Source organism: Onychomys torridus, chromosome 5 (assembly GCF_903995425.1).
Source record: "Onychomys torridus chromosome 5, mOncTor1.1, whole genome shotgun sequence".
NCBI lineage: Eukaryota > Metazoa > Chordata > Mammalia > Rodentia > Cricetidae > Onychomys > Onychomys torridus.
Genome location: NC_050447.1, coordinates 2446771 through 2454337, shown reverse-complemented (window position 1 = coordinate 2454337; position 7567 = coordinate 2446771). Strand labels below are relative to the sequence as shown.

The 7567-nt window shown below is 43.0% G+C and overlaps 1 non-coding gene across 1 annotated transcript; it reads right to left on the bottom strand.

Annotated features, from left to right (window-relative positions):
• Positions 1-498: 498 nt before the first annotated feature.
• LOC118584932 lies at positions 499-624 on the bottom strand. The gene has a single exon (XR_004945099.1). It is a non-coding gene; the product is annotated as a small nucleolar RNA SNORA24 (small nucleolar RNA).
• Positions 625-7567: the final 6943 nt, after the last annotated feature.

Sequence of the window (7567 nt, the reverse complement as noted above, 5' to 3'; positions counted from 1 at the left end):
CAAACTCATGACTCAGAATAAAGAGAACCTTACAGGAACACCTTGAGTTAGAACATTTAAGCATTAAAAGCAATATCAAGAATTTCCCAGGAAAGGGGGGAAAGTAATATAATTATAAGCTCTCAGATTTCAGGTAGGGATAAACAAGGCAAAACAAAGCAAAACAATGGTGCCACTAAAAAAAATTATCCCGATGGAACAAGATGCTGATATAGACACTATATTCTATAGGCAGCTGTGCACTATACTATATACAGGCAGTTATATACTATACTATAGGCACTGAAACAGCTTCATAATAGTTTAGAGAAGCATGCCCAATAACCTGGCATCCTGTAGCTTCATCACAGTTAAAAAGTTTACTTGTGCAAGTTAAAATTCAATATCAAGCCTGGTAGTGGTGGTGCATGCCTTTAATTGCACCAATTGGAAGGCAGAAGTAGGTGGATCTCTGAGTTCCAGGACAGCCAAGGCTACACAGAGAAATCCTGTCTCAAAAAAACACAGAAAAAAAGAAACCAATATCAATTAAATGGTGACATCTTTGCCAATAAACAAAAATCTGCTCTTCACTGGCTAGAACGGGAGGTTGCCACAGCAGGAAAGTCCCAAAGGTACATGGAAATTACCCTGCAGCCAGGCTGACTGTCTCTGCCATTTTCCTCAATCTTTTTCAGAACCAGCCCCCTTAGAGGATCTAATACACTCTTCCTGGTCCTATGTCATAGGGCAGCCTCTTTCTCTGAGTACAGAGTCTGTGCTGGAACAAGGACATTGTCTCTGTAACTCAGAGGTGAAGTGTGAAATGTCCACTTGGTCACAGACCTATAGAGAGGTCTACCATCACTCTTCTCAGTAGGAAATTGAAGACAAGCTGATCTTTACTTATCCATTTTCTCATTTCTCAACTACTTACAAGGTTGGGAAGAAAAGTCAAGGATGTTACTCACTGGTCCCCTAAAACTACAAGCAAGAATCAGCAACATGGAATAAAGAACTTTTGTTTTTTCTCCCTTGCTCATTATTTATGAAACCCCTCTACTAAGAATCCATACATGTAAGTAATATGATTGTTTTACTGCACCAAACAAATAGTATTGGTTCTTTAACCACAACATCAAGAGGCTCACATGAATACAGCAAAACTTCAGAAGCCAGAGTGCTTAAGCTGTAAAGATGGGTACTATTTAGATAGAGGGGTAGAGAGAAAAGAGGAAGAAGAGAGGAGGAGGAGGAGAAGACAAATAGTATTTGCCTCCAGGAGAGATGTCAGATTTTGAAGCAACCTCTAGTGAGATCAGATGACTTCAATATTTCAAGAATTATTCTGGATTTACATTTTTTATTTCTGTCTAAAAGCCCATGTGCAGCTGGGCTGTGGTGGCTCACGCCTTTAATCTCAGCACTTGAGAGGCAGAGGCAGGCTGATCTCACTGAGTTTGGGGCCAGCCTGTTCTACAGAGTGAAGTCCAGGACAGCCAGGGCTGTTTCACAGAGAAACCCTGTCTCAAAAAAGCAGGGGGGGGGGGGGGAGTGCAATTTGCATATCCTGGTACAAGCCACAAAAATATATAAAGTAGGATTTCAGTTGATTATAACAAAGCTAATACCTGGAAGAAGCCAAGGGCCTTCCAGAGGTCAAGCTGGGGCTCAAGGACCCTTGGTGATGTTTGGCTTTTGATTATCAGCTGTTTCCTGCTATGAGTTTCTTGTGTGCTGTTGCCCTGGCCATCGGGGTTTCAACAAGGGTGACCCACCTGTGGGAGAGAATGAAAGGACAGGGCAACACAGAGACAGCAGCCACCAAACTTCATTTTTCTCCACATGGCTTATATAGCATAAAGGGGGAAGGGGCAGGAAGGAGGGAAAGCAAAAAGGGGCGTGTAGAACATGGAAGGGGTGCAAGACGTGTGAGGCAGATAGTGGAACTGCGAGATGTCGGCTAAGGTCACTGGTCGGGGGCAGTTTATTCTGTTGCTAGGCTACCTGACCCTGGAATGCTCTTTATGTTCAGTTGTCATGGCACCTGACTGTGGGATGTTCTCTTTGGAGGCCTCTGGTTACTGCTCTGGGAAGGGGCTTATGAGTTGTTCTTTGGTCTAGCTAGTACTTTCCATGGTTCATGTTTGGTTCCTGACATCTTGGTCCCTAACATGCTGTTGTAGCTCTACTAAAGGAATATTCAGATAACCTTCTACTCTGATAGCTACACACAGCCAGAACCCCAATTAAGCCTTCCTGTAATTACTGTCATTAGCAGCATCTGGCCAGGACCATCTCCGGAGGGATGAAAGTATCTGATCAGAGATACCTCTGTACTCTCTAAGAACAGACTTAAGCATCCTAGGCCAAACAAAACAAAACCTGTCTCCTGGGTCAGGCAGATAGCTTTAATTCTTCTGCAATTTAGGGTGAGACCCTTCTTTCTTATGCACCCTTACTAACTTTAGATCCCTAACTTCTTACCTAACCACTCCTAGGAATACAGATTGAGCACATAAATTCCCTTTTTGATATACTAACTGATATTAGCTCTCAGCTGACCTCCTCCCTTAACCACTCCATTTTCAGGTTGTAAAAGAAAGCCTGAGGAAAACTTCTACCTGCCTTTATGACCTTGCAGGAATTCAGGCCTGGTGACCTGGCTGGAGAGGGAGGATTGTGATTGTTTGGGTATATAACTGTAAACCCAGAGACTGAGAGAGGATTAAAGTAAATGGACTAAAGAGCTTGGTGTGCTGAGATTCTTTTCCTGAAAATAAATCTCACCATTCATAGTTAATCTTCTGAGGCCGTGGAAGTATATTATTTATTAAGGCTGGTCTTTTAGTGGTACACAAGAATATCCCACTTTAAATCATGATTCTACATGTTTAGCAGCTGAAGCAAAGTGCAAATACAAAAACTAATCCCTGAATAAACATGGGCCTCTCCTTCACCTGGAGGTGCAGACCTGATCCTCTGCTAAAGTTCCTGAAAGGGCTGACTCAAGTTACCTAAGTGAAAAGGTACATCAAAACTCCAGGCATGTGGTCTGCTGTGGTGACACATGCCTTTAGTCCCAGCACTCAGGAGGCAGAGGCAGGACTGGTCTACAAAGTAAACTCAAGGCCAGAGAGACAACATCTTTTAAAAAAATTAACTCAAGCTCTACTATAGAGCTACTGTAATAAAAACAGCTTGGTACTGGCATAAAAACCGACATGTGGACCAATGGAATCAAATTGAAGACCCTGACATTAACCCACACACCTATGAACATATAATTTTTGACAAAGAAGCCAAAAATGTACAATGGAAAAAAGAAAGCATCTTCGACAAATGGTGCTGGCATAATTGGATGTCAATGTGTAGAAGGCTGCAAATAGATCCATATCTGTCACCATGCACAAAACTTAAATCCAAGTGGATCAAAGACCTCAACATAAATCCGGCTATTCTGAACCTGATAGTATAGAAAGTAGGAAGTACTCTTGAATGCATTGGCACTGGAGATCACTTTCTAAATATAATACCAGTAGCACAGGCACTGAGAGAAACAATCAATCAATGGGACCTGTTGAAACTGAGAAGCTTTTGTAGAGCAAAGGACACGGTCAACAAGACAAAGTCACAGCATACAGAATGGGAAAAGGTCTACACCAACCCCACATCTGACAGAGGGCTGATATGGAGAATATATAAAGAACTCAAGAAAGGAGACATCAAAATGCCCAACAGTCCAATTAAGAAATGGGCTATAGAACTAAACAGAAGATTCTCCACAAAGGAAGTTCAAATGGCTGAAAGACATTTAAGGAATTGCTCAACATCCCTAATTATCTGGGAAATGCAAATCAAAATGACTCTGAGATACCACCTTACACCTGTCAGAATGCCTAAGATCAACAGCACAGAAGACAGCTTATGCTGGAGAGGATGTGGAGCAAGGGGAACTCCCCTCCACTACTGGTAGGAATGCAAGCTTGTACAGCAACTTTGGAAATCAATATGGCGCTTCCTTAGAAAACTGGGAATCCATCTCCCCCAAGACCCAGCTATAGCACTCTTGGGCATACACCCAAGGAATGCTCAATCATACCACAAGGGCATTTGCTCAACTATGTTCGTATCAGCTTTGTTTGTAATAGCCAGAACCTGGAAACAACCTAGATGCCCTTCAACTGAAGAATGGATAAAGAAAATATGGTACATATACACAATGGAGTATTACTCAGCAGAGAAAAACAATGACATCATGAGGTTTGCAGGCAAATGGATGGATCTAGAAAAAATCATCCCGAGTGAGGTAACCCAGACTCAGAAGGACAAACACGGTATGTACTCACTCATAGGAGGATACTAGATGTAAAACAAGATGACTAGACTGCTACACAACTCCAGGGAGACTACCTAGAAAACGGGACCCTAGGAAAGACCCAAGGATCACCCAATGACACAGAAATGGATGAGATCTACATGAACAACCTGGACGACAGTGGGAGTAAGGAAGGGCAAGTTTGAGGGAAAGAAAGCTTAGGGGAGCAGGAGATCCCAGATGGATCAAGAACAGAAAGGGAGAACAAGGAATAACAGACCATGATAAATGAAGACCACATGAGAACAGGAATAGGCAGAATGCTGGAGAGGTCCCCAAAAATCCACAATGATACATCCTCTATAGACTGCTGGCAATGGTCGAGAGAAAGCCTGATCTGAACTAGTCTGGTGATCAGATGGCTAAACACCCTAACTGTCGTGCTGGAACTCTCGTCCAATAACTGATGGAAGTGGATGCAGAGATCCTCAGCCAGGTCCCAGGTAGAGTTCCAGGTGTCCAACTGTCGAGAAAGAGGAGGGTCTGCAAGAGCATGAATTGTTGAATCCAAGATTGCAAAAAGCACGGGGACAAATAGCCAAATGAATGGAAGCACATGAATTATGAACCAAAGGCTATGGATCAGGCACTCTGGATAAGTGAGACAATTGAACAGCTTGATCTGTTTGGGAGGCACCCAGTCTGTGGGACCAGGACCTGTCCTTAGTGCATGAGCTGGCTGTTTGGAACCTTGGGCTTACACAGGGACACTTTGCTCAGTCTGGAAGTAGGTGACAGGACCTGCCTGTACTGAATCCACCAGGTTTAAATGAATCCCCAGGGGTGCCTTGATCCTGGAGGACATGGGAATGGAGGGGAGGGGCTGGGGGGAAGGTGGGGCTCGGGGCGGGAGGGGGGAGGACAGAGGAATCCATGGCTGATGTATAAAATTTAAAACACATAATAATAAAGAAAAAAAAGAAAGGGAGGCAAGAAGGAGAGAGGAAGGGGGAAGGAAGGAGAGATGGAAACAGGAAGGAGGGAGTGGGGGAACATGGAAGGAGAAAGGAGTTAATTTTACTTAAGGTACAAAATTTTGCCTTATATGAAAAAAATAATTAAATAAACCTACTTTAGATTTTTATTAGCAAAAAAAAAAAAAAATTAAATAAATGACTAAATTGAGTTCCAAGTTGTCATTGCCCTTCTTCCTGCAGCCACCATGCCTACCACCAGGTGGCAGTGCTGCACAGGTAGTCAACAGTTTGCCAAAAGGAACCAGAGACAAATCTGAATTTCACCTAACTACTAATGTGTAAATAAATGCATAATTTTTTTCCTAGCATACGATGGGCTACAAGGTAAAACTTCAGACATCTAAGAAGAAAGGCTGAGAAAACTTCCCACTCTGGAAGAAATTAAGATGCTAATAATGTCCTTTTCATTTAAAATCTTAATTCATTTTCATTTAAGTGTGGATAGTCCCGTGAAAAGGGCACTGGGCAAAGTAAAACATGCTAAAAGCTGATTTTTTTCTCCTTTTTTTATTTATTATATTTGTGTTTTAATTTTACACATCAGCCTTGGGTTCCCCTGTCCTCCCCCCTCTCACACCCACTCCCACCTTACCTCCAGCCCCTCCCCTCCATTCCCATCTCCTCCAGGGCCAAGACTCCCGTGGGGATTCAATTCAACCTGGAGGATTCAGTATAGGCAGGTCCAGTCCCCTCCTTCCAGGCTGAGCAAAGTGTCCCTGTGTAAGCCCAAGGTTCCAAACAGCCAGCTCATGCACTAAGGATAGGTCTGGGTCCCACTGCCTGGGTGCCTCCCAAACAGTTCATGCTATTCAATTGTCTCACTTATCCAGAGGGCCTGATCAAGTTGGGGGCTCCACAACTTTTGGTTCATAATTCATGTGTTTCCATTAGTTTGGCTATTTGTCCCTGTGCTTTTTCAATCTTGATCTCAACAATTCACATTCTTACAGTCCCTCCTCTTTCTCAACAATTGGACTCCTGGAACTCTACCTGGGGCCTGGCCAATGATCTCTGCATCCACTTCCATGAGTTATTGGATGAAAGTTCCAGCACGACAGTTAGGGTGTTTGGCCATCTGATCACCAGACTAGTTCAGATCAGGCTTTCTCTCGACCATCGCAAGTAGTCTACAGTGGATGTATCATTGTGGATTTCTAGGGACCTCTCTAGTACTTTGCTTCTTCCTGTTCTCATGAGGTCTTCATTTATCATGGTCTGTTATTCCTTGTTCTCCCTTTCTGTTCTTAATCCAGCTGGGATCTCCTGCTCCCCTAAGCTCTCTTTCCCTCAAATCTTGCCCTTCATTACTCCCACTGTCGTCCAGGTTGTTCATGTAGATCTCATCCATTTCTCTGTCATTGGGCGATCACTGTGTCTTTCCTAGGGTCCCGTTTTCTAGGTAGTCTCCCTGGAGTGGTGTAGTAGTCTAATCATCTTGTTTTACATCTAGTATCCTACTATGAGTGAATACATACCATATTTGTCCTTCTGAGTCTGGGTTACCTCACTCAGGATGATTTTTTCTAGATCCATCCATTTGCCTGCAAACCTCATGATGTCATTGTTTTTCTCTGCTGAGTAATACTCCATTGTGTATATGTACCATATTTTCTTTATCCATTCTTCAGTTGAAGGGCATCTAGGTTGTTTCCAGGTTCTGGCTATTACAAATAATGCTGATATGAACACAGCTGAGCAAATGCCCTTGTGGTATGATTGAGCATTTCTTGGGTGTATGCCCAAGAGTGCTACAGCTGGGTCTTGGGGGAGATGGATTTCCAATTTTCTAAGGAAGCACCATATTGGTTTCCAAAGTGGCTGAACAAGTTTGCATTCCCACCAGCAGTGGAGGAGAGTTCCCTTGCTCCACATCCTCCAGCATAAGCTGTCTTCTGTGTTTTTTATCTTAGCCATTCTGACAGGTGTAAGGTGGTATCTCAGAGTCATTTTGATTTGCATTTCCCAGATAATTAGGGATGTTGAACAATTCCTTAAATATCTTTCAGCCATTTGAAATTCCTCTGTTGAGAATTCTCTGTTTAGTTCTATAGCCCATTTCTTAATTGGACTGTTGGGCATTTTGATGTCTACTTTCTTGAGTTCTTTATATATTCTCCATATCAGCCCTCTGTCAGATGTGGAGTTGGTGAAGACCTTTTCCCATTCTGTAGGCTGTGACTTTGTCTTGTTGACCGTGTCCTTTGCTCTACAAAAGCTTCTCAGTTTCAACAGG